General features: G+C 38.3%; 1 long non-coding RNA gene across 3 annotated transcripts; it reads left to right on the forward strand.

The window, feature by feature from the left end:
* Positions 1–916: 916 nt before the first annotated feature.
* LOC103150996 (uncharacterized) lies at positions 917–27871 on the forward strand. 3 transcript variants are annotated; one of them, XR_001664593.1, is made up of 6 exons: positions 917–1138; positions 2825–2993; positions 7574–7791; positions 19217–19257; positions 20747–20875; positions 27104–27871. It is a non-coding gene; the product is annotated as an uncharacterized LOC103150996 (long non-coding RNA). The 3 variants fall into 3 exon arrangements; XR_001664591.1 differs by lacking the exon at positions 19217–19257 and having other exon boundaries at positions 919–1138; XR_001664592.1 differs by lacking the exons at positions 19217–19257; positions 20747–20875 and having other exon boundaries at positions 923–1138.

The following is a 27871-nucleotide window of genomic DNA, read 5'->3' on the forward strand; positions in this document are numbered from 1 at the left end:
GTTTGTGTGCAGACGGGACAGAAAGCAGGGGGACAATGGGAGGCCTGGTAGAGGTTATCTTGAGCGAAGCCGCAGGTGAATAATTAGCATTTCGCCGTTAGCGTTAGAGGTGCAACGGTGAGTGAGGGGAATCTGAAAATGTAAGTTAAGAGGAAAGCTTGGTGCTAGTTGCAGTTTTTGTGGAGTGAGTGGGAAGCATCTATCTGATTACGAGAGAAAATCTGCTTCTAGGCAACATGAGGAATGTCTTGTTGTTTCAAGCAAGTCTGAGATGTGAATTTAAACTTAATGAGCCTGCTTAGCGTGATGATCGCTTTGTTTTAATTTGAACCGCGGCAGTCGTCATTCAGACAGTGAGCCAGGTTATTTTCTTTGATGTAGAAACAGCTTATAGATTACTGGTTGAAATGAATGTCTTCTGAGTTAAAGCAGCAGTATGTAGCTCTTATGGAAAATGTTTTTTTTACATATTTATTAAAAAGATAACTATATTGTGGCAGTATAATGTGAGAGAATCTGTGAATCTCCATATGAGTCTGCTGTCATCAGAACAAATACACCACTCCGTCAGAAACAACCAATCAGAGGCAGGAGGAGGGTCTTAACGCTGTCAATCATTCATGTGTACTGGGCTAATAACTTCCTCCTTTCTCACTGCTGCACTGGTTTACCACTATGAAGCTGTCACTGAATGCTAAGGCGAGTTAGCATGGCCACCGATGATGGCAGATAAACGTTTTGTTTTTTTTCCTGAAGCTGTAAGTTGTGTCTTCTCATTTAGTACGTTGATCAGGACATACACAAGACTCACAGGAGCTGGAATAGATGGTGAAAATTGATCGTATTGTTTATAATTTTAAATAAAAAAAAAATTCACTAGTTACGTTTTAGTTAATGTTAGCTAAAAAACAAAACTGACATTAACGCAAACGTTATTTTTACTATTTTCTCCACTGTTTGTTCCACAAAACCATCAAAAAATATAAGTAGATCATACTTATATTCTGAGAGGTGCTTTTTAGACTCATCAAAATTAATGTATTCCGTAAAACTGAAACGAAATACTTTTTCACGTCATGCGTCACGTGATCAACAACCGGACATTACCACTGACGGAAGAAGAAAACGACATGAAGTGGTGAGCATGTTTTCTAATGGCTTATTAGTGAACAAACTTGTGATTTTCATTACGTTTTATTAAATGGAAACACCACAATTGCGAAGTTGGGGCGAAGGGGGGTTGTCACATTACCGAAATATCGTTTGCGCACATCTGTAATGGAAAAGTGAGCTAATGGCTGCTTAAATTTAGCTTCTGTCAAGCTAGAACTGATCAGAAATCTCACTCCAGCCAACACCACAGGCGTAGGAAGCGCCGAGCAGCTATTGGATATTTTTGGGAAACCGTTTCGAAGTTGCTCTCCTGTAGATAGAGCCATTTCCTCTGCGCTTCACGAAGACGACCGAGTTTCGTTTGCACAAGTGAAAAACAAAGCCGAGGGCGGGCCGTGTTTCAGTCAGCCGGTGTTTGGGATTCAGCGGCGGGGCTCGTTCCGTGCGGCGGACTATCACCGCGCTCCACGCTGCTCTTATCTAACTAACTGATAAATAACACAGTCTGTCACAACGATAACAAGGTCAACTCAATAGGCTGACCAACAGCAACGTGTCGCCCAAAGCGGCACGCGGTCACATCTGATGCCTGCGCTGACCTCCATGCTAATGAACAAAAACAGAGAGCGGGAGAGAGACAGAAGGAGAAAGGAGCGAATGAATATGAATGGAAAGCAAATCTATGAGAAACACACACCTCCTTTAAATAACCATCCTCCCCTCGCTCCCTTCCTCCGCTGCCTTTCCTCGTGCTCCCACCCTCCCCCCTCCGCGCTGTTATATTTTATTCTCCAACGCGTGGTGAATTTAATAAATATATGCAAATGTGTGCTGTGGAACATGACGAGTGTAAATCAGGCGAGGATGTTCTTTGAGCGCTGCCGAGATTGAGGCTGAGAGCTGACCCTGGGTTAATCATTTTTCACTTCCCTATCGCATTCAATTCTGCAGCCGCCCTGCGTGCGTGTGTGTACATACGTGCCGCTGCGCGGAACGCGGCACGCTTGTGCGCGCGCGCGCGCGTGTGTGTTTGCATCTGCAGGCAACAGACAATGCATTTTAAACTTTGTATACATAATTAAGATAATATTTGGTTTCAGATTTATGCATAAAGAGGAAAAAGAAAAAAAAAACCCAGACATTCATACTTTAGGAAAATATTAAATCTGACTCTTGGCATTTCTCAAGTTTGCTATGGATTTATTTCCTTGGAAGTGTATTTGCACATTCGAATTGAAGTGACTGCGGGTCTCTCAAACTGCGCTTTGTTATTCTAAAGGGTTTAATGTAGCCATGAGAGGTCAGGGGATCTAACAGCGTTGAGTGAGCGCTCCCGTGAAGGCCTGTGAAGAAGTGTGCTCCGTCACTGCCACTGAGGCGCACATCCTCACCGCAGGAAACTATCTCAACTTGTAACTCCACTCCCCGACTGCTCCATTACAGGTTTATTTCAATCTTTTTTTTGTTTTGCTACCCTGCGGATAGATTAATTGTTTGAAACAAACAACGCGGCGCTAGCGCATTATCCACAATCTAGAACCAGGTGTGTGGTGTGTAATTACTCATCGTGCCGTGCAAAAACCCCCTTCCCTCTCGCCCCCCCACCAAAAAATTTTCTACACCTCTAACTGGATGGTTCGACTTACCTTTTTCATGTGGAGATTTGTTTGTCTTAGCGCCGAGAAGCTAATCGTTTTGTCTTTCAATGCAGGACTTTGCACAGTTGCTCTGAAGAGCTGCAGGAGGGATTACACGACTGACGTTTTTATGAGATGAAGCTGACCACAACTGCTGAGGCGAGACAGCGGTGGAAAAATAGCAAACCTGCAATCAGGAAAATAGAAAGACACAATATATTGAAATAGTATTATTATCAGAAGGTGAATAGCATCCTGTTGCAAAACCATTTGGTTTAAAGGGACATGAGTATGTTTTCTGGCAACATAGTGTCATTTTATAGCACAATCAAATAACTATGTTACATTCAGATACTATACATGCTGTATACATCAAATATGAAATTGGGCCTCTGTCTCTTTAAGAAACTCCTATTCTTTCTGAAACTCCGCCTTCAGGAAGTCATCACAACACGGCTCCTCTGTTAACCCTTTAAAGTTTTTACCAGCGTTTCACTGAGAAGAATAACTAATGACAAGTCTCCACTTTAGATTTTTTTTTTTACTTAACCCTTTAAAGTTTGTATGTGTAATAGAGAAGAAAGTCTCTGTTTTACAACATTGTTAGCGCAAACAAGGCCTTAAGCTTTGAGTGACTTTCATCGCCGCAGACTGACCAGTTGCTTTTACAGTAATGAAAATCCTAATGTGCGCTTTTATCTCACGGCTTCTACCTCGCTTAGCAAATTGGATCACATTCATTTGAAGTAACCAAATTGGTAACACAACAAAACAGAACAGAGACGAGCATGCCCAATAGAAAATGAGACAAATTAACAAATCCTCTTCATCTTCCTTACAACCGTGTCAACAGATAAAGATTTAACGTTGCGCTTTCCTCGTTCCGGTACCGGTGTGGCTCCAGGGTGATGGAGTGCTTCTGCTGCCATTGAAAGCTCCGCTCCTCACCGCCATCCGTGTCTCAAAGCGTCCTTGGACGAGAGACGCCGCGATCAGCGGGCGACTGCAGGAAGAGAAAGCACTGCATAGATGCAGAAACACACGTAGAATAGGAAGAAGAGCAAAGTGATTGACGTTGTGGAGCAAAAGCCTAGGTGAAAAAGATGATGCATAATGGCTAATACTTTACAATAAAAATGATGTCTCAACATCTTGAAACCATTTGATATTTATGTTTCTCTTTCCCAAATGAGGAGTTACGATCCAGTCCGATCTCCCATGTCCCCTTTCACCAGTTGACCCAATTTCCTGTGGTTTTACGTCAATTTTGCGACACATCTTCTCCAATAGAATTACAATATATTTTATTGTAATTGTTGGTTTAACAAGGTTATTTAATACTTAATATAAAATAACTTTTTTGTTGTAGTAGGCTTAGACTGGCATGAGATTCCTGAGTAAAAAAATGGAGTTTATACATAGATTTTCTTAAAGCTAATTGTTATTATTCAAAGCAGAACAATAATACTTATTCACACTGCTTCTATTATAGTGTAACCTATTTATTAAACCATTTATAGGCAATGAAGAATGTCTTTGGATTTATTTAATTTCAAAATAAGCAAAAATATAGACCCCAACTTAATTAGTAGTCGTTTTCAAAATTCTTGTTGTGTAGATCATCACATCGTTGAGATTTTGCTCCCTATAGGGCAACAATAGGTCTACAGAGAAGACCTATTGTTGAAAATCATGATTTTAGAAAATCATGATTTTCTAAGGTTGTTTAGGACTAGGGTCAGGAAAAAGTCAGCTAAAATCTCTGCAGACCCCACATAAGCTGGACACAAGCTGTTCAGACTTTCCCAGGATGTTTCTCCACTGAGTGCTCACACCAGTACCGTGTGTTTATGATAATTCATCTGTGTCTTCCCCTTTGTCAAAATAATGTCTGTTTAGATATTTACAGAAAAATCTTTAGTTTGTGTATTCCTTCCTATTGATTTAAAATGTTTTCATTGAGAGCAAATGCGTCAAACTTCCTGTTTGTGTGCGCAAGCTTGTCAAATAACGCTGACTCCGACAGCGACAAGATGTTAGCTGACTGACTTGTTTGTCGATATGCACAGGTAGCTAGCCTGCAAACAAAAACAAGTGCTACATGTAGTTTGTGAAATAAAATAATAATAAAAGCGATAGACCAGCAGATACCTTCAGCTTTTCCCAGATTTAGTTTGAAACACATCAACTCTATCAATCAATCTATCAAATTTTATTTGACTTGCGCATGCTTCACATCATAAAAACACAAAAACGAACAATTTGAATCATTATATTTTTCCATATGTCGCCATTACACACCAAAAATGTTGGTTAGTGTTTCGTTTATTATGGTGCAAATAAGAAATTATATATGATTTCAATATAAATAAATATTTATTGAGAAATAAATAAACGATTGCTCTACAGCCAATTATCTTCTTCAGAACAAATTGAGGGAAAAGTATTACATACTTGCTTTAGGTGAGATTTACCTAAATAGCTCGCACATCCAGCTCTCATGAATACTCACTTCATTGTTGTGTTCATTATGTTTTTACCTCCCTGAATCCTCTGAGACACGTTTTACCGCTGCAACAAAAGAAGAATGACGACGGCTGTGCTTTATAAGGAAATCGAGAGCTTTTATTGTTTTCATCTGAAATGGTACGGTAATCTCTCCACGGCCAATAAAACCAGACCCGATAGCCTGGTTAAAGTTTTTAGGAAGGACTCCGACTCGAGTCTTTGGGCTTTTATGACAGTCAGATGCTGAGACAGGCAGCCTGTGTCATGCTATGTTCAGACCGTTCCCTTTACAGATTTTCAGCCTCTACCCTCAGGCCACAAGTAAAAAAAAAAAAGCGTCTGCGAGGAAAAAAACAATAGAGATGGAGTCTCTTTTATAGCTGCTGCTATTGTAATGCTTAATAACATGAAGCCATGAGTGCTTTTTCTTGTCTGTGTTATCGTACATTACACTTTGTTGATGCCGAATGATCACGCTCGGGCGTTTCTAGGTTTGTTTTTCAGTGAATGGAAATGCTGCAAAACAATTTCCCAGTGGGGAAAGTAAAATTGCGTTCCCTGATTGACGTTCAGTGACAAAGATATTTGATGTTACCTGGTCAGGGGGACGTTCTGGTTTATGAATTCAGCACTGTTTCGATTTCAACAGCTGGATTAGCAAGTAACCACACTTTTTCAAGAATACTTGCTAAAACAATTTACTCTTGTAAGAATCGGCTTAAAATGAGATTGTTAAACTAAAAAAATGGTTGCATGACAGGTTAATTTTACAACCCCAAACTGTTTTTCAGCAAAGTGCTTATTACAGTCAGCTGATGTAGTGTGTAGCAGCAGGTTGGGGAGGGGCAGCACTCCGTTATGCATTCCTTAGTGAAATCTCCAAGAACTGAGATAAGTGCACTGGCATCTCATGATAAGGAACAGTGTGACAGAAGATGTTTGCAGATACAAAACCTTACTTTTTAAGTTGACATACCTTGATGGCAGTAATTGAACAATGCCTTATTAGTAGTAGGGGTGGAACAGTACATATATTTGTACCAAAAACATCCAGCACATCTTTGCTGGTAGCAAACAAATCCAGCGTTGTTTCATACCTGAACAGATGCAGAATGTTAAGGTGTGGAACTAAACCCTCGACGTGACGTTCTGTGGCACGACTTTAAAAATGACATTGAAACAAAACAAAGACAACTCTGGTTATCTCTAAGCTATTCTTTGTTTTGTTACAATAAGGTTTTTAAGGCAGCTTTAGCGGAGAAAGAAAAAAAAAATCAGGTTTAACAAACCCAGAGACCAACGACCGCTGTGAAACGAACTCGTTATCTCAAGAAAAACATTGAGGAAAAAGTACATGCAGAAAACGTCCGCTCTCTGTTTCCGTAGTTGACAGAACCACTCACCTCAACAATTTCCGAAATTGCTGAGTTTCTCCTAAGCAACCTTGTTTCCTAAATGTCAAGCTGCAGATCAATTCTGTGGTGAGTTGAACTGCTGCTAATGACAGTTTTAATGGTGCATTCAAGTGCATCTCGTACACTGGATTATCAAAACTACTCCAAAGTGGTTTTATTGTTGTATAATCCATGAACCAACTGTGAGCACGTTTTGTTTTCTGTGATTGAAGACTTGATAAACTGTGATCTACTACTATACCCCTATAATTACTGTTACTAACTGCTACCACTTAATAATCATTAAAAAATATTCATTGTGAGTAACTCACATTTTCTTTACCTCTTTGTTTCTCTTCTGTCACTGAGACATCCCCATCTTTCTGTCAGTTCTAGCAGCTCAACCACAGTCCAAACTATGTTTCTCTCCTGTTCTCCTTTCCTATAATATAATATCTTACCACATGTTGCCTCTAAGGAGCTTTTTGTAATAATGAGGTGCAAACTAATCCTGCTGCGACGACTGAAACTCGGTTTATCATGCAGCTCTTTTGGAGCTGATTCTGAGAGCGAGGAGTAAAAACGCCTAACTGCAGGCCATCCCATCTTCATCGTTTGACATGATTGGATCAACTTACGCTTGATAAATCCTGGATATAGCCCAAATTGTGAAAACTCAAAATTTACACTAGCACATTAAACATGGTTAATGGCCCTTCTTTAAGGCGAAACTCTTGTTGTAACACTGATCTACGTGAGCCCAACACTGAGCATCTCCATATCTCGCTTTATCACCTCCAGTAAGCCGAGAGTTTAGAGGCAATTAGCTTCCCTGTGTTAGGTTTAGGTTTTTAGCGGTTAATAACTTCTGCTTTTATGAGATAACTCACAAATAATGTTTATTCTTTGTCTTCTTTATAGGGGACTTCTGTTAATTTGTTGAGTGTGCATCCGGTGACAAATGGGAAGTAACCGAAAGCGCCTATCTTACTGATGCAACGACCAACAAAACGCTCTTAGCATCTCCACATTTTGACCCTGCGATCCAACTGCTGTAAGCAGAAAACGGGCCGGTCACTAAACGCAACGTCAGCTGTAAATCCACAGGAGACCGTCCACGGTTCCTACGTTTTAACAAGGTGAGAAAATGGTCTTCAGTGCTTTAAAAGCTGCAACTAAAGAAGAAGAAAACACAATTTTTAGCCCATATACACTGAAGAACATGCGCATTTTAACCGATTTTAAGAGATTACTAAAGATTGTTTGTTACAGCTAATTTTGTTAGTCTTGCTGAAGCTATAACTCTGATTTGAATAATCCTGAAGTCAAAGTTATATTGCGGCCACCTCGGGAAAAATGCTTGTTCATTTTTGTCATGTGGACTGAAATTGTTGAGTCTAAAAAATCAAGTAAATAAAGTAGTCAGATTTATTTATTTTTTTCACAAAAAAGGGATATTATTCCAAAACTTAATAAGAATTTTTTTTTATGTTGTGTTACACGTAAAGCAACAATTTTTCAAATTCTTCTAGGCTTGGTTGGAAGCATTTACTCAGTAATAAGAACAGGACTTAGGGTCACTTTCTTTCAAAACTCTTGCTAATACTTAGCCAACTTTAATAAATGAAATAAAAGTTGATTTCTGTGCGGCAAAGTCGGCTTTTTAGTAAAAGTCTCTGGATAAACGAGGCTCCACTAATCGCTACGGTTTGGTTAAAAAAATACTTTGTGTCGTATTTAGCATTTTTCATTGCAAGAAAATTGTCAGCAATAATTGTACCTTGATTAAAAATAGAAAGTTTAGTAAACAAATTTGCATCATTCTTGAACTGCAGTTGGGGGGCCGACAAATCCCAGGGCCACGAATGTCCTTTGGACACACCTGGGATAGAGTCATTGTCTTCAATCAAGACGTAAATGGATGACCCAATAAATACATTCATACATAATCTTTTTTTTTTTTCTAGTTGCAGCACCCTAAACTTTTTTTATCACACCAACCATATGTTTAATGTTTCTCAACCAATTTAATCACAAATGGTTTAAAATGTCCTGCTGGCTCTTTGCTGTTGCTGTCATTGCATTTTATCAGTCAATTTCAACCTTGATCTTTAAATGTATATTTTCTTTATCTAAAACTGATTCAAACTAGGTGTTATGGGGACAGGAATTAGCTGACTCTAATTTTAAGCAGACCTACTAATTGCCCACTCAACGCTCCTTTCATCGAAAATAATTAAAAGTGCTAAAATAGCGCTTGATCAACCTTGAATTTATTTATTGGGTCATCCACTTACGTCTTGATTGAAGACGATGACTCTTGTGTTAAGTTTTGATTCAGAGAAAGAAAAACAAGAAGCTGACGATTTGCACTTATATTTTTGCTGTAAACTTTTATTTCACTACCATTATATCATGAAAATATAGAGCTTTATGCAAAGTTTTATGGCCAGAGTACGTTGCTAGTTAGAGTTTCTAACTTTGTCCTTTGTCTTACTTCTGGAGCTTTTGCAAGTCATGTTTTAAAAGCGGTTGCGGTGAGAGCAGGGGAGGAATAAAAAGGTTAAACCTTTAATTAGATACCTCTTCCACAATCTCAAATGCTTTCTTGCTCTAAAGGAAATCAGAGCTGGAGTCTTTAAAGGAATATTCATACATTAAATCTGCTAAAGTGTTTGTCTGGAAAAATATTGATATACCTCAAAAGCTGTAGGTATTAATTAAAAGAGTTGTTGCTTTTGTGTGTGCCTGTAATCTATTAGTTACAAAAAGTCTAAAGAAATTCATTTCCATGCAATAAATGTACATTATGATGTGATAGAAAATATATTTAGTGGGTAGAAGTGAAAATAATCTTTGAATGTTCAGTAAATAACGTCTACTTAATGAGAACTTCATATAAAATATATATACAGTATCTCACAATTTTCACATAAGTTTTGGTAAATTATTAATTTTTGATTATATGTCTGGATAACTATTTTCAGTACAGATAAGAGCTATGCATCCTTAATAATAATAAAGTGACTTAAAACAAAACTTTATATTGATTATTACTGAAGCATATATCTTGTACTTTTAATGTGTTTGTTGTTGTCATGTCATCGTTTTCTTTCTTTCTTTAATACATTCTAAAAGTTTTTCCAGCAGAGATGAGTTTTTTTTTTTCGTTTTTTTTTCCCATTACCATACAAGCATATGCTTCTCAAGAGCCACCATAATTATTTTAAAATATTCAACTGCTGGAAATTTTGTGTCTAAATTTGAAAACTTTTGAAACACAGAAATGTCCATGTTTTTTCTCGAACATTTCTGCAATTAATCTCAAAATTTGTACGTTTTTTCAAGCAACTTTTGGACGTTTCAAAGTCAGAAGTTTCCCAGTTTTTTTGTAGGAAATTTCTGAGAATAATCTGAAATTTTTTTTTTTTTTCTATCAAATTTTTGACTTTTCAAATGAAATGTCCGGGTTTTTTCTAGCGAAGTTTTTTTTTATTTTTTGAAACTCAGAAATTCCCAGTTTTTTTCTAGAAAATTTCAGAATTTTGTTTTTTTTTCTATCTGCAGCAGCCCTAACACGCCGTGGCAGAACTGCACCTTTCTACTCGGTGTGAGTTTATGCCACACGCAGCAACTATATATGAATGTAAAGCTTTTGTACCACATATTTACAAGGGGTGGTGTAAATGACAAAAATCCTTCAGGTGGAATTAGAGGTGTGAAAAGACGGGCTTTGTTAGCTGCGCTCGAATGTCAGTGTAGTTTCTGTCGGGAGCAGAGATCACTTTGTGATTTGCTGCTGATAAATTCCTTCGTTTGCTTTTGAAAGCAGAAGAATATGTCTCCTAATCAAGCAGAGCCTCCATGTTCTGAGGTCTTTGCCTTTTTTGCTTAGCTCTTTTTTTTAGGCTTTAAAAGTTTTTGCTGAGTTACAGAAAGGAGCAAATTTTGAGGGGTAAAATTCCTCCGAATATAAACTTAAATGACAACCTTTCTTGAGGATGAGACTTTATCAGCGACATTTAAAAACCATACATTATATCATGGTTTGATATACTGAATTTTCTGTTCAGTATATCCAATCAGTGCAACATACAGGATTATGTTGCAAAACGTGTTATATGCTTTGAGGGCTGGATGTGTGAGTTCATAATTGCGCAGTTTGAAATTTCAAAACTAAATTCGCTTAATGGAAATACGGCAATTCAGAAAAAAATAGTTTCTGAGAAAAAGTTTTACTGCTGGGAGAAGGGTTATTTTAGTCGTATCGAAATTGGTTTATTTCGCAAAAGTGCAAAGGAAACACTTTTTTTTTTTCGCATCACACGAGTCACATGATCAACAACCAGGAAAAAGACAACAGGAAGTAGCTGGAGGATGACTGATGGAGGATATTTTTTAATGACTTATCTCATGAGCAAACTTATTCACATGGGATATTAATCAAGTTTCTAGTTTTAAACAAAGCAGTTACAACATGTCACTATTAGCTTTGCTCACCTTTTTATTTAAAAGGGTTTTGTTGACTCTAGTGGCCTTTATTTGAAAGTAGTTCGGCAGGAAACGAGGCAATCAGAGAGGGGAAGACATGCGGCAAATGTCGCCAGGCTGGGAATTGAACCTGCGACCACCGCCATGAGGACTAGGGCCTCAATACGTGGGTTGTGCTTTGCCCCTGCGCCACCACCCCACCTCACCTTTGCTCACCTTTGACATGGAAACGCAGAGTCTGTGTTGCCCTGTTGCACTGTAACAAGCGCATTAGCTAGTTGGTCGGTCCAATTTTTTTATTCTATCAAGAATGTTCACACATTTCTCAATGCATTTGAATTATATTACAAAAAAGTATAACATACAGTAAACCTGTCAGAATTTCAAACCCCTCCTCAAGTGGAGTGTACCAATGCTATGCTAGCTATTGAAATATGCTTACCGTTTAGTTTTTTTGTCTTTATATACGTGCAAGTGTAAGAGTAAAAAATAATTGTTTTCATATTTTCCCAAATATTTCTAAATACTGTTAGTAAGGCAACTTTGGTTTAAGCTATCTAGCATGGTATTAACCTTCAATGGAGGCTTGATGATTGATGCGTTCACTGACAACAACAAAACAACACTGTTGCACAACACTAAGTCAGAAGCCTCAAGTCAGACACTTTGTTCAGAGCTGTGACTTTAAGCTTTAAGTTGATTATAGCACAATCTTTATGTGTGAACTGTATTCGTCACCAGGCCATGGAGAACAGCCGTCACGTCACAGTAAAACTGATTCTTGTTTTTTCTGCTTATAGGATTCCCACTACCTAAAACGTAAAAGAAAACAAATGCCGCAAATACATTTAGATTTAAATTATTGGGGAGGATGGATCAATCTTTTCATCGTTTCTGATGTAAAAATGACAATTGTCTTTTTCATTATCATTTATCTTTACAAATATATCCAGTGAAAAACAAACTTGGGTATTGATGTATTTGGTAGTTTCTTACTGTTACTAGTTAATTTGCGCCAGCCTCACAAACTGATTAAATTTTTAAATTCACTCATTACATTGTTGGAGATTCCAGGGAACCATGAATGTGGAGTAAGGAGCTGTTTTGGTTAGCAACGATGCTTTGAAGGGACTTAGAAGAAAGCTATTCTTGTGGGTGAAAGGTCAAATGTGATGTTTTCATGTGCGCTACATTATTTTAACATTCAAAAATATTGTCAATCTAGAGAATTCAGTTAGATCACTAGTTCACAATTTAATCATTTGTGTTCAAAGCAAAAAAAAAAGAAAAAAAAAAAAGATCAAAACACAGACAATAAAATAGTGGCTCACCAAATCTAATTACTAACCTTTGACCAGACATGGAGACCACTATGACTTACTGACTTCATGACATGGCATCTTTAATGAACTTAGTTTTATTTTTAAAATAATATAATGAACTTTGATGTTGCAGACAAGAGAAGACGAGCTGTGCATCGTAACCTCTGACCTCTCATACAGTGACCAGACACCTGGTAGAGACGGGCTCTGTTGGGTTCAAACTGTACAAGTGAAAACAGCAGCAGGGTGACGCTACTAAAGATACGCTCTCTCAATAAAAGGAGCAACATTGTCAGTGCAACCTGAAGAAACATGATTAGATGGATATATTTTAAATTGTTTAAAATTTCAACTTTAGCTCCTTCTGATGACCATTATTTAGTAATATTTTTCTGTATGTTTTTTGTGATTATTTAATTAATCTATACTTACTTATGCTAACAATACAAGTTTATCCAAGTAAATTAGTGTTCTAATAAGCACGGTGAGACAAAAATCTATTCAGAAACTTATTTAACTCCATTTTCTGTTACGCTGGATTTTAAGACGCAAGACTTTCTGAAGGCACAAATAAGACAAAGGGTATTTCTGTTATTACATAATTTATTGTGAACTTTGACCTGCTGACGAAGTTTGGTACAAGAGCCTAGCAATACCTGTTAGCGCTTTTCTCTGGTGTCTGATTTCTCCATGACACATTTTTATTAGTAAAGCTGTTCATTGGCTCAGTGTGTAAATTTTTTTTGTCACGTTTATTGTAGTGATGCCGTTTGTTTTCCTCGGCCTGAGACTAATCTTCCCCCTCCTTGAGGCGAGTGTGTCACCTGTGAAAACACTCCAGGAAATCCTCCGGAGCCCTCGTGCATGGGCTCGCTCTCGATGCCTCCGCTCCTCTCCGGCATTGATTGGCGGATTCGTCGCCACGGGCTTCTTCGCTCCGCTCTTTTCAAACGATTGCGCTTCTAATCAAACATAATTTACTCACTATCTGAGCGCTCTCCGCAGCCCCACTCGCCCTCACCCGTGCTCACCCCTTCCCCCCCACACCACCGGTAGCCCCTAGCCCAGGGCCTGTTGCCAAGGCAACCGGCATCTAATTTCTGAAGTGTCAGTTTGCATTATTGTCTTCACGCTTTCCAGCAATAACCTCTCTCCTCTTTCTCTCTCTGGCCTGTTTGTCTGTCGCTTCTGTGCAAACACACACCAATACTCATACATGCAGCACACACACACACACACTTTCTCTCTCCCTGCTTGTTCTGTGGTTCCTCTATGGCCTCTTGCACTTTATCCTTTAGATATTTTTTTTTTCAGAGCCGTCTCCTTGAATTCCTTCTCTTTCACACACACAATGCAACCCAAACAAAACATCATGCATAGAATATGTGCTGCGACTGCTGAAGAAAACCCACACCAGACATTACGCTACCTCTGAGTCTGAACAAATCCAGAAAAAGAACACCTGGAAAGCGACCTGCCGCCACTGCATGTGTGCATACAAAGCAGTAATAATAATAGAAATGTGTTCAGGTGGGAGGTAAGAATGGATTACAATAAACAAACAGCAAAAAAGACTGGTAATGTTGATATCAAACTGCAATGTTTATGTGTAGATATTTTAAAAAAATCACAGTTACACAATTATTTGATATTTTGTGAAAATTAATCGCTGTTTAATGTCATTAAGAAATAAGTTAAGCAAAAATATAATTTGAAACCTCAGTACTGGTGAAGACAACAGAAATTGGCTTCTTGGTTAAGTCTGGCTCAGACTTACTGAAGATGATATGAGACTCTGATATTCGTCAGCTAAGCTAAGCTCATCAATTCTTACAAGCTACGACAGCTTTCAGCTGTCATGTGAATTTTAAGTTTACTTTTAAAATGTTGCGGAAAAAAAAAACAAATAGAAAGAAAATGCGAATTAGGCATGTCTCCATCTGCTGGAATCAACCAGGACACGTAAAGCATCATTTCTTCAGATGTTAATGTTACATAGTCCTGCAACAAACAGGAAGCAGAGGTTGTTTGTCATGGTAAGATTTTTTATTTATCATTGTCATGATAAATTTCAATTATTGATTATATATTTAAAAAACCAAAACTGGCAGTATGAATATGTTATTCCTTCTTTCTTTTTGTTTTTTTGCTATTTTCTCCACTGTTTGTTCCACAAGACCACCAATAAATATCAGTAAATTTGAAAAGAAAAATTATTAAATAGATTTACATTTATTAAATTAAAATAGTTACATTTTAAAAGTGTGCCAAGAATCACACTTTTTGAGCAAGTGGCCTATTCTAAAGGATAATACTTTTTATGATGTATATTTATGTTTGTGGCGCTAAGAATGCTGTGCCATGCAGTCACATCCATACAGTTACCTAAAAAATAAGTAAACAGTTTTTTAAATATAATAATTTAATTGTTATTACAATGGTATCACAAAATGTCCAAAGTCCACATTGTCCACCATTAGCACAAACCCGCCGGTGGATGGGAGAGTTCGCTGTATCAGAACTTATTCAGTAAATGTGTTTACTTCTCATTTTTTCGCGCACTAGCTCTTTTCCAGAAAAGCCAAGAAGCACCTCAAGCGAGTGTCAAACTTTTTGGCAGTTGTTTCGAATTTCGGCATTTCTATCAACGCGATACTTCAAAATTTACACATCCACAAAAACAAAATGGAAATCACGTCAATAATACGGCTTTTTGAAGCATTATTTGGAATCTCTAAACACGACATACTGAGCAGCCTCCTCTTCCACAGAAACAAAACTCTGCACCTGTTTCATTATATTCAGTCAGTAAAGGAGAAAAAAAAGAGGTGAACTTCCAATTTTTGGTTTAAAAAAAAAAAAAGTCAGGAAAAAAAAATAACCGCACTGAAAGAAAGAGGAGCTCAGGTGGGTGCTTGAAGACAGTGAGGTGATACCACAAAGTGAGCAGCGGACTCATAAAACAGTTATGTTAAGTGGAGCGTTTTTGAAGGTCTTAAGTGAGTACTACCTGTGATCACATTCTTATTAGAAACTGAGAACATTGTGAAGTGTCTCTAGTCGCCTCAGTCTGAGGATGTGCATGAATGTGTGAGAGTGCTGATGTCGGAAAAGGGAAAAAAAATAAAAAATACCGATTGCCTGTCTCGATGTTGGCAGCAGACAGCCGCAGAAAGACAAGGCAGGAATGGGAACATATTTTAAATCACTACAACGTGTTGGAGAAGACTGTGGGGAATGAATTTGTTGTTTTGGCAACTGAGTGAGCCAAAGTCTTAGGCTGTGAACTTTATTGTTAAACTGAAACGTTATGCACGTATTCATAAAAATAATTACATTTATAAAAGTACATATGATATAAATTAAAGTTAGCATAGAGAAAAAGCATCCAATTCAAAGGTCAGTGCTATTTGTAACATAGCAGAGCTGCAACTAACGATTATTTTCATAATCAATTAATCTATCAACTAATCTGATGATTAATTAATGAATCATGTAAAAGAAATAGCACATTCTACAGATATTTCATTTAACTACTACTGGTACTACTTCTTATACATTATTAGAAATACACTAAAAGATGCAAATAATAATACTACCCTTCGTCAATCTGAACAGGGCGACACTAAAATTAGGCCCCTTGATAAGTTTTGGCTAAAACAAATCTACAGACAAAAGTGTTTTATCTTAAATGAAAACATATATATTTTTGTACAGTTGTGGCTTAAATGGATTACTAAATTAGTAATCCAATTAATCTTTGAGCTGATTAATCCCAACGATAGAATACATTTTATGCAAATCTGACTCACAAGCGACCTCCACAAACGGCAAAGGACGATCTGAAGAGATGCTGGGAAAGATTACTTTTGTGTGCAAGTTGGACAATAACAACTCAGCCTATCAGTGGAGCTATTCAAGCCTAAAATAGCATCTCAGTACTGAACATGTTGCAGCGGTACAGATGTCCACAACTTTAATGTCTTTGTCCACAGTCCATGTTTCTAAAGAAGTTCCATGAATGATCAGGGATTCTTGAAACACTTGAACGCTGAATGGGAATAATAGCACTTTGCACCAATCTGATGGTTGAATAACCTAAAGATTAAAAATAAATATATTTATTGTTGAGCCTATGTGGCTTTTTATTCCATAATTCATCAGTAAAAATGTTTTTTGATTTGAAAATGTATTTTGTCACTATTAATTATTTGCAGACCCTGCAATTAACTCGATTAAACATTTTAAATCCCATTACTAAAAAAAAAAATTATGTTTTTTGTGTCTGTTAGGATTGGACAAGTTTATATTTTGTGAAAAGAGAAAAAACTCAGATCTAGTGCATGAAATGCCTCTGTTTTCGCTCAGACGTGTCATTAGAGCTATTTGCTTTGCAAATGAGATGGAACAGAGAGCAGGTGCAACCAAAGTGCAAAATTTCCATCACCATCACAACGATGTTAGGAGTTGTGAATCAATGCATCGTATATTGTAGTTTTTTAAACCTGGGATAAAGTTGACCCAGGCAGAAGAGTGTTAAGAATGACAGCAGTGAATTTCTCCTACGTTGTTGCGTTTATGTGGTTGAAACGTGTCATTATCTTGGGGTGATGATTTTTTATTTATTTTATTATTATTTTTTTTTTTTTTAGTTTGTTATTCAATGGTTCAATAGTTATTCACTGTCACCTGCACAAAGAAGGTGTGGACAATAGAGAAAAGACAAACCAAACTTTAGTATTATTTTTAGCACCAACAAAGAAAAAAAAACTACGAAACCTATCTGGAGAAATGGGAGCAAAAATAATTTAAAAAAAACCTCGTGACCGCGACTTAATAACTCGTGGGAATTTACTTAATTATAACAACTCGTGGCCACGTATTGAATAACTTCTGGCCACAAGTTGGGTTTTTTGTTTCTTTTTTCTACGTCACCAGACGGGCTTTGTAAAAAAACTACAGCATTAAAAAAGCTTTGTTATCAAGGACAAAAATGATATCGCATTATATGAAGGATATCTCAGACATATTATTTAACACATAAGACCTTTATTTGTAACAAAATGTGTGTTAGCATAACTTTTCGAAGGCTATAGAAATATTCAAGGATTTCAGCTGTATTCAAATATCATCTCTTCAGTGGCTTACAGACGCTTTACTGTGAGATTTGTTTTAGAGTTCTTCGGGGCGGCGGAGCTCAGCAGTGCTTGTTGTTGAGTTTTGTCAAAGAAACTAGATGTGCCGTATCTTTTTTTTCCCCCTCTCTTGATGCGATACCAGTTATCTCTGTTTGGACTTGTGAGAGGAGGTCTGTATTATAAACTGGGACTCCAAGGCAACATTAATCTCTCTAAACAGATGTCTGGATATAAATATGCAGAATGCTCTTCTGGTATGGAGAGCGTGTCTCGATGTATGTAAACAGTCAGTGAGGGGAAGAGAAATATGAACAGAGAAATCTACAAACCTCAAAGCCACTGACTGGTTGGGTGGTGACAATTTCAGTTTGATGAGTTACGCCGAGGAATATGGCATGCAGATGAAACAGGAAGAACTCACCATAGAGAGGCATAAAATCATGTTTTACTGGTAAGTTTTTAGCGTTACTATATTTGTTGTGTGGCTGTGGGAAGTAAAGTGCATTTTTACAACTTATTGCATGATATTGGTCAACAGACAGAGCAATGTCTGTAGAAATGATCATGTTTTTTGCTCTTTGATTTATAACTTTTCAAGCATCTTGGAGTACTTGACTGTAATAAGACAATAGCTGCATTTCCATTGACCATATAATTGCTCAGTTTTAAAAATAAATTGGCATAATGGAAATGGGAAATTTTTCAGCAAAAAGCTTTGGTGCAAGGATGAGGTGGGGGTTTTTTTGGCCATGTCGAAATTGATTTATTTTGTAAATAAAACACTTGTTTCAATGTTAATGCTTTTTTCGAGTCACATGATCAACAACCAGATGTTGCACCTGGCGCAAAACCCGTAAAGAAGACGACAGAAAGTAGTTAGAGGATCGTGGAGCGGCATGTTTTTTAACGACTTGTCGTGTGAACAAACTTATTAACGTGTGATTTTAATCGCGTTTCTTATTTAATGGAAACGCTGCAATTGCAAAATTGTGGTTTTTTTATATCAGTGGAGTACTGATGACAGTTTGCTCACATTTATAACAGAAATGCAGCTACTTCTGAAGAATAAAGGATTTTTCTTTTCTTTTCTGACACTCACTAAGGGTAAATATGATTTAAGTCCATAATCTAAATTATACATTGATACAATAAAATGCTCTTAAATGCCTAATTTCTGACTATGTATTTGAATGTGGAATATGGGTGTTCTTAATAAATGTTGACTTTTTTTCCTATCATTTATACCTTCAACCTAAATTATTCAAACCCCTGACAGATTCAGGCTCAAAGTAATCTTTTTATCTGACCAACACTTTTGTTCTGAGAACTCTGTAAATAATATTAAGATGACAGTATTTTTTAAATAAAAGTAAGTAAATTTATTTTTTTCCCCAACATTGTTGTGTTTACCTTTTCACAAATGCTCACCTTTTTTTTTTTGAAAGAGAAATTTACTTATTGCTTAAATGAAAATAATCTATCTAAATCTGTGAGAGATATTAATAATTCTGTAATTAACTTGGTTTCTTTTGAATTCTTCGGGTTTACACTTGGCAATATTTTTCATGATTCTTGTTTGTGTTCAGGTTCTCTTGTGCTTCTATTTATCTTAGTGTCGCTCCATGTTGGTTCGTCGCACTTCAGACTCATCGAGGTATTAATTCCAGTTTTCCAGGTCCAATCTGTTTCTCTTGTCCCTGTTATTTTACATTTCTGATTTTCTCTCAGTTCTGCATTCACCGTTTAAACTCACCTGGTGTCTCTGACACAATGCCATCTCCACAGTATTTAGTCTCCTTGGTTTCCGTCGCTCTTTGTTGGATTCTTAAACTCTTCCTGTCGAATGTTGTTGAGAAGATTTCCCGAAAGCAGAGTTTCAGAAAGAGCAGGAGCTTCTTAAAGAGACAGAGGCCTGATTTCAATGATGAAGCCAAATTTATTTTAAGTCATATTTGATATGTAAAGCATTTTTATAACAACTGAAGTTGACGTTCAGTCACCGTCAGTGACTGATTGTGCTACAAAATGGCTGGAAAATACATAATACTGCCCTCTTTAAATTTAACATTTCATAAAACCTTACAAAATTCAAAATAATCTGAAAACATGTTTTCATCTCCAATGCACTCCTACATAACCATGTACAAGTTGCTCTATGTCATTTCTAACAGGAATAAACTGATATCTAATCATATTTGGTCAATAATTTGTGGAAAACGCGAATCGCCCAAAGTTTGAGTCCATTCAGTGTCTGCAGACAGGTGCTTTATTTCCCTCTCTTGTATTTGCACACCTTTTTACCTTCACGTCACTGAACAATCTGAGCATTACCACACTGAACTCCGGGTTTGAAGACAGGGGCTCATCACCAACATCGCCCCTGTCCAAGCCATCAAGTCCACAGTGCAGGGCTGAGCCGTAAGAGGCCTCCCAGGACCTGGAAGGTTAATATTTGAAGGAGCGATGGCTCATAAATATGAGCAAAGGGACTTTTAATTAAATAAGCACTTCTTAAATATCCTCCTGAGCCCGCTGCTTTTGTTTAAAGATGAGTGATCGACTGCTATCTCTCTGGGCAGGACCATTAGTTTCGCCACTCCCCGCCATACTCCAGCCATCCCCACTGTCTCTCTATTTTTCCAGATCTGTCAACATCTCTCCTCCCTTTCTCTCTCAATTCCCCTTCCTGCTCTCATACCTCTCGCTCTCCTTCCTTCCCCGCCCCTTCTTTCCAACCCCCTCCCTTCTTTTGCGTGCGCCTGCTGTCAGCTCCCTTTTCCCTTTTCTGTTTTCATCAGTCCACGTCCCTGAGCCTCTCTCTGGAGGCCCATATTTCTCCGAGCTCGTGACAAGGTAATGAGGCCATGCTAAATCCTGCCACGCCCTGGAGCTACATCAGAAGGTTGGGGGGGGGGAGGCAGGTCGTTTCCCGCCTGGCCTGGCCCGGGCCCTGCCCTGCCTGCCTGCCCAGCTGAATGTCTGCTTCGGCTTAAGCATCTGTCAGCACCTGCTCTGCAAAGAAAACTTTTCTTTTTTAATCTCCAAAACTATGAAAAGTAACACCAAAAAAAACTTTAGAAAGTTCTCATAATGAAATAACTTTTTTTTTTTATTCCCTCTTTTTTGTTCCCTTCTTCCTCCAGAGCTGTAGTGCAGCAGCAGCCTGCCACGGTCTGCTGATTTCTAGCTGGAAGATGGGGATCGGCAGGGGAGCGCAGTCTGGCTGTGGGCAGCTGAGCCACACACTCACACACACACACACAAAGAAGCAGGTATGCAAGGCCACTGTGGGTGTAAATGTGCCTTAACACTCGTACCGTGTCATTCTTTACATTTTTTATCCAAGCAGGTTATCCTTGTGCTTGCATGAAAGACGGAAATCTTCATATAACGGCATAAACTACATCTATAGGCAGCAAGAGATAAAGTTCCTTGTGTGTGTGGGTGTGCGTGTGTGTGTGTTTGTATTCTTCCGCTATGCATTGAAGCTTCCCATGTTTGACCATGACGTTCTTCCTTAAAAGAGTCTATTGAGAATATGTGAAGTTTTTTAATACACTCCTGATCAAAATCTTAAGACCAGTTAAAAAACTGCAAGAATTTGCATTTTGCACTATTGGACCTTAAGAAGGTTCTAAGTAGAGCTTCACAATGTTAAAAGAAGAAATCAGCGTAAGAGACAAAAACTTTTGAGCGGGGAATTAATTGAAAACTGCATTTACACTCAAACATGATTTTTTCAGCTGATCAAAAGTTTAAGACCATAGCTCAAAAAACCCGAAAACCCCCCAAAACAGAAATCAAAGTGTCAAAAAAAATGGACTCAGTAATGAGTAGCTCCACCATTCTTGTTGATGACTTCAAACAATCGTTTAGGCATGCTTGATGCCAGTGTTTCCAGGAGGCTAGTGGGAACGTTGCTCCAAGTGTTGAACATAGCTTCACGAAGGGCATCCACTGTCTGGAACTGATGTCCATTTTTGTAAACTTCCCTTGCCATCCATCCCCAAATGTTCTCAATTGGGTTTAGATCCGGGGAACATGCAGGATGGTCCAAAATAGTGATGTTACTCTCTTGGAAGAACTCCTTTGTCAGGCGGGCATTGTGAACTGCAGCACTGTCCTGTTGAAAAACCCAATCATTACCACACAGACGAGGGCCCTCAGTCATGAGGGATGCCCGCTGCAACATCTCCACACAGCCAGCTGCTGTTTGACGCCCCTGCACAACCTGAAGCTCCATTGTTCCATTGAAGGAAAACGCACCCCAAATCATGATGGCGCCCCCATCACTGTGCATGACAAGGTGGGATCTCCTTGTCATGCCAGTAACGTTGGAAGCCATCAGGACCATCAAGGTTAAAGTTTTACAACTTTCTTCCACCTTTCAGTGTCTCATGTTTGGTGCACTCTTGCAAAGTCCAAACGGGCAATTTTGTGGCGTTGAAGAAGACGTGGCCTTTGAAGACGTTTTTTGTTTCTGAAGCCCTTCTCTCGCAGATGCCGTCTGATGGTTATTGGGCTGCAGTCAGCACCAGTAATGGCCTTAATTTGGGTAGAGGATCGTCCCGTGTCTTGACAGACAGCCAATCGAATCCTGCGGCTCAGAGCTGGTGAAATTTTTTTGGGTCTACCACTTGACTTTTTTGTTCCATAACCCTCAGGGATCATTTAAAAAATGCAAAATGACTGTCTTACTGCGTCCAACCTCAGCAGCGATGGCACGTTGTGAGAGGCCTTGCTTATGCAGCTCAACAATCCTACCACGTTCAGTCAGTGAGCTTTTTTGCTTTTGCCATCAGGAGGTCTTGACAGTGTAAAGACTTAGCAGAAACTGACATGAATCCAGATTTTTGCACAGCTTTTGGCTTTTAAAGACTATGGTCTTAAACTTTTGATCAGCTGAAAAAACCATGTTTGAGTGTAAATGCAGTTTTCAGAAAATTCCCTGCTCAAACGTTCTTGTCTCTTACGCTGATTTTTTTCTTTAACATTGTGAAGCTCTACTTAGAACCTTCTTAAGATCCAATAGTGCAAAATGCAAATTCTTGCAATTTTTTGACTGGTCTTAAGATTTTGATCAGGAGTGTATTTGTAGCCTTGAGGCACAAGACGAGCATACTGTATTTCACACAATCGTTTAATGAAAAGCAGGGAAAATCCTACAAATGTTAATGATACACTAAAAAAACCCACAATAAATTAATATAGAAATTTATACCTGTTATTTGAGGGAGATATTGGAGGGTTTCCAGTGAAGCAAATACTGTTGCTGTAACCTTTTACCTCACTGTTGGTTCAACATTGTAATTTAGACCTTGAGGTGACATTTTAGTGATACAAATGTAATACTTGTTACATTTGTAATAATTGTTACTTTTGTATCACATTGAAAACACGTTTTTGTACAAATTAATTTAGCAAAAAAGATGTTGGGTTATTCAAAAGTCTTCTTTTAAACAGTCCACATAGTTAAACAGAGCAACAGCACTGGCAAAACACTTTTAAAACTAAGATTATGTTAATTTATACGACTACTAGGGTGTTGGGGGTGTTAGATCCCTTTAAAATGCAGATCAAATTTTATTTGTATAGCAACAAGGCATCTCAAAGTGCTTTACATCATAAAAACACAAGGTCATAGAGCACACAGTCAACAACATTATGTTTTGCACACCAGATTGTTGATTAATGTTTCATGATTAGGTTTCAAAAGCAACCCTAAACAGCTGGGTTTTTAGTCTAGATTTAAAGGAACTCAGTGTTTTGGCAGTTTTCTGGAAGTTTGTTCCAGATTTGAGGTGCATAGAAGCTGCTTCTCCTCATTTGGTTCTGGTTCTGTGGATGCAGAGCAGAACCAGAAGACTTGAAAGATCTGGAAGGTTGCAACAACAACAGCTGTGAGATGTGAGAATGTTCCAGAGAAAACTCTTTTGACATGAACTTATTTGAAGAAACGAGGAGCAAGAGCTATGAAATTGTAGGCGTACAGACGGCACACCCTCAGTTTTCCAATATTTGGCTTTGTTACCTCTAAAACGTATAGCTCCGGTTACACGCGCAGTCTTCTCTACTTGCATGCGCTTCCCGTGTTGCCTTCATACTTTGCCTTTTTTTCCTATCTCCCAGTATGGCTCTGTGTAAGCCTCAGGCTCTAATGTGTCACCAATGTGTTTATGTATTCTGTAAATTTCTGGTAAAGTCCTTTTGATTCACCATACACAGGTACTGAACAAATACACTGTTGTTTTAAACCTGAATACATAATGAGGAACTAATGGGCAGCATTTTTTGTTCTGCTAATGCCATCTTTAAAACATGACACCAAAACATCAAGAAATACATAAAAAGCGAGGTATGTGGACTCCCTGTCACTAAAGTATGATATTTGGGAACTTTATGGTTTCCCATGCAGCTATAGTGACACAAGAGGCTCAGATTATTCAACCGAATCGGTTCGTTGACCCGGATTAACGGACTCACCAGAAAGCACTGCTGACTCAGATGATTCGGTTGACTGGCTCCCACTTGCTTTGTGTGTCGACTTTGACAATACAGGAGTCTTTCAAAGGGTGGTGCTATACAAATACCGGCCACAAACAAGCACACGTCCAGTCAAGAAGAAGAGATCGGCTGTTTTCCCTTCTGGATGTTGATGTGGGATTATTCTCAAATTCTCAGGACACACTAAGGTTCATGTGACATAAAACAAGATGGCAGATGGTTAAAAGTTGCCATTTTTAGAAGGTTTGGACCAAGAGTCCTTGCTTCTGAAGATGAGCTCAAAACTAGACCTAGCCCAGCTAAGAACCTCCAAACAGATGAGTTGAGTTGGAACGGATGATGGTTGAGAAAAAGAATTGAAAAGAGACGGGGGATGGGGAGAGATTACTCATTGGAATATGAATGTAGTTTTTATGTCCTTTTTTTGTCCCTGAGAGAAATAATGATCCACATTAGGATATCTCCTCACCATATACCTTCCAAATTCATGATACAAAAATCTACAAACATACGCCGTGAGTTAGTGCAGATGATGAATTTCATTTCACACAAGATTTCTCGTTAACATTAGCGAAGATACTGTTAAGGTATAAATTAGTCATAAACGGGAATGTCACAGGTTTTTTAGAGTCTGGACAGGTTTTTTTCACCTGTTAAAGATCTGAAACACTTAGACCACATTTATGAAACGCCAGTCCTCCAGGTAGATAGTCCTGTAACTTTCAGATGTGTCCCAGGTCCAACACGTGGGTCTGATTGTAAAGTCATTAACTATACTCTGTGGAATCTAACTACACGATGAAGAGCTAATTCATCCTTTTGATTCAGGTGTGTTGAACACCTAACAGTTACAGAACGCTGTGAGAAACAGATTCTTTTGAACACAGTTTGATATTTATGAAACCTTTATGTTATCACAAGATATATTTTTTACTTTACTTCCTCTACTGTGTAACTGTGAGGACAAGGTGTTGCTTTTACAAATGTGAGTAGCTGATTAGCACCTCAAAAGCTAAAAAAAAAAAAAAAAAGAAATAATAGGTGACCTACAACTTACAATCAGAGCGGAGTTGAAAAGGACCAAAAAGCAGGACAAAGTTGAAAACATCTCGTCCATAAACCAGACTGGGTAAGGATCATGCCACATACCCCAACGTCTCTCTGCCTGGCTTTCTAACTCCATGGCCTGACAGATTTAAAGTGAAGCAGCAAAAGCAAACGAGGTGGATTAGCAATGCTAGCCAACAACTGAGTGTCGTGTTATCATTAAATATCATATCTACTGCTAGGATACTGAGCTTTTGGCATGTGATGACAGTCATGAGATTGCCGTACAGCAACAGTCTTCAGTCAGAGGCCTCTTCAGATTACTTGCCATGCAAGACTGACTGCTACTGGAGATCCTTCCTGCTCACAGCATCAGCATCCACAACAATCCTTTCAAGATACGAGTTACAACAACATTTAATTAATAAAGTGTTTTCGAATTTGAATTAAAAAACTGAATCTTTTCAATGTTTCTGGCTTCAAGTAAGAAATACATAAAAACCAAAACATGTTGTCTAATCAAAACTAAACTGAATTATTCTTTGTTTGTTTTTTAAGATACTACTATTATACCCCTAATAAATAACAAATGCACACACACACACAGCATTACCTGGAAACAAACCAATACAGTTACAATGAGCTGAAAACTACTTCTGTGTATCAGGGCCATAGTAGATAGAAAAAAAGGAGGGGTAACTTTCTGTCACAACTCAAAAATCTTCTAGGAAAAACAAGGAAATTTCAGAGTTTCAAAAGTAAAAAAATTAGCAAGAAAAAACCTAAGAATTTTCAGATTAATCTGAGGAATTTTCTAGAAAACAAAATATAGTGTTTGACTTTTAAAACTCACAATTTTCCAGTTTTTTCTGACAATCTAAAAATTGTTGCAAGTTTTTGACTTTTCAAGCGTAGAAACTTCCAAGTTTTTTTCTAGGAAATTTCTGAACATACTCTAGTTTTTTGGCATAAATATACTCCCTTTTTTCCCCCCCAATCTACAATGGCACTAACTCGCCGTCGCAGCAAACAAATTAAGACGGAAACGGCGTAAGCTCCTCACGTGCTGTCCTGTGACAGACCACGAACCACCGTGTGTTCATTAGCACCTATTGATCCACGTGTTTACCAAACACTCTTAATGATAGCCGTGAAAACTGGAACAGCAAACAGACAGATTGACGTGGACTGATCCGCACGCGGGACGGAGCCGAAGGAAGGAAGGAGGAGAGGCGATGGCGTGATAATGGAGGCGGTGGAGAGGAGACACTTGGCGAAGGCGCGCGAGAGGATATAGAGACGATGGTCAGGGCTCACGAGTATTGGACGGAGAGGAAAGGCGAAGTAGGTGAATGAAGGAGTGGGATTGTGTGAGGAGGAAGAGGAGAGAGTGTGAAGTTGGGGAGAAGGAGAGTAGAGGGGGGCAGCCATATTAAAAATGCAGCAGTGGGGAGCAGGCCGGGGATTCACAGTAATTAGATGACAAAACGGCAGCGGGCTGGAGATGAGAGAGAGGGGTCACACACAATGCCACTGCCGCCGGGTAATTTGTAAGTGTCAATCACTAGCCTGCCAGGGGAAAAGCGAAAGAGAGAGAGGGTGAGGAGAGGTAGGGGGGGTGAAGGAGGGATGCGGGCAGAGGTAGAGGGAGTGAGACTTAGTATCAGGGTGCAGGCAAGGCCGAGAGAGACAGGTGGAGAGGAGCTGATTTTTTTTTAAATACAAGAAATAAAAAGCAATTCTGAAGGAGTCAGGAGAAAGAAAGTGAAAATTTAAAGACAGAGACTGAAAGTGTGAGAGCAGGTATGGAGATGAAGATCCAGGTTTTATGATTTGGTGTGGAATATATTTAAAAATGTTCCTGGTATATTTTCTGGCTTGTCAGAGCCTTGAGTGTGACATTTCTCACATTCTTTTTTTTTTCTTCCCCCAAATCAAAACATGTCCAGGTGTTGCATCACATGAACCTGTCACGCATGATCAGCGACGTTGTAAAGGGACTGCATCTGCAAGATGGTCACATTTTCCATCAAGAAGAGGAAAAAGAATTGGAAGGTGTTAGTACTTATTTCAATAAGAATACGCTGACAATAAAAACATGATGAATGCTGAAGAGAAAACAGCAGCTAGTTCTGCTTTGTGGATATTTGTGTTGATGACATCAGAAGAGGTACGGGAATCTATGCATTTTATAGAGTGGATGCATGCTTTGACTCATTTTTAAGAAATTTTGAGCTAGAACAGCATCCGGCCTTACATATTTAGATGAACTTTGACGAATGAGTTATGGATAGCCCAACATTTTGATGAAATCCATGCAGTGTTTTTCCAACAATTACTTATTGACCTGGTTAATGCATCAAAACACAAGTCCCTAACCTCTGGCTGTTTTTACAATAAACATATTAAGCTACATCATTGTGCTGCCTACTGTCACCTAATGCACTTGTAACTTTGTTTAACCAGATTATTCACAGATCAAAGCTGATCTAGAGAAATTGTCCGAGTTGATCACTGATCAACTATTGTATTATTAAGGTTATTAAAAATTATTAAAAGGGAAAAGCAATGGGTAGAACTCACTGGTTTGGTGCCTTAAAGCTAATGTTACGTCATCAGGAATGTCCATGTGTAATATCTGAAACTAAGGCTTTAAGATATCTCTACACTGGATGAAATATTATAAAATGTGAATTAAAACTTTGTGCCTGTTTCAG

The sequence above is a fragment of the Poecilia formosa genome, unplaced genomic scaffold, assembly GCF_000485575.1.
Source record: "Poecilia formosa unplaced genomic scaffold, Poecilia_formosa-5.1.2 Scaffold269, whole genome shotgun sequence".
In the NCBI taxonomy this organism is placed as follows: domain Eukaryota; kingdom Metazoa; phylum Chordata; class Actinopteri; order Cyprinodontiformes; family Poeciliidae; genus Poecilia; species Poecilia formosa.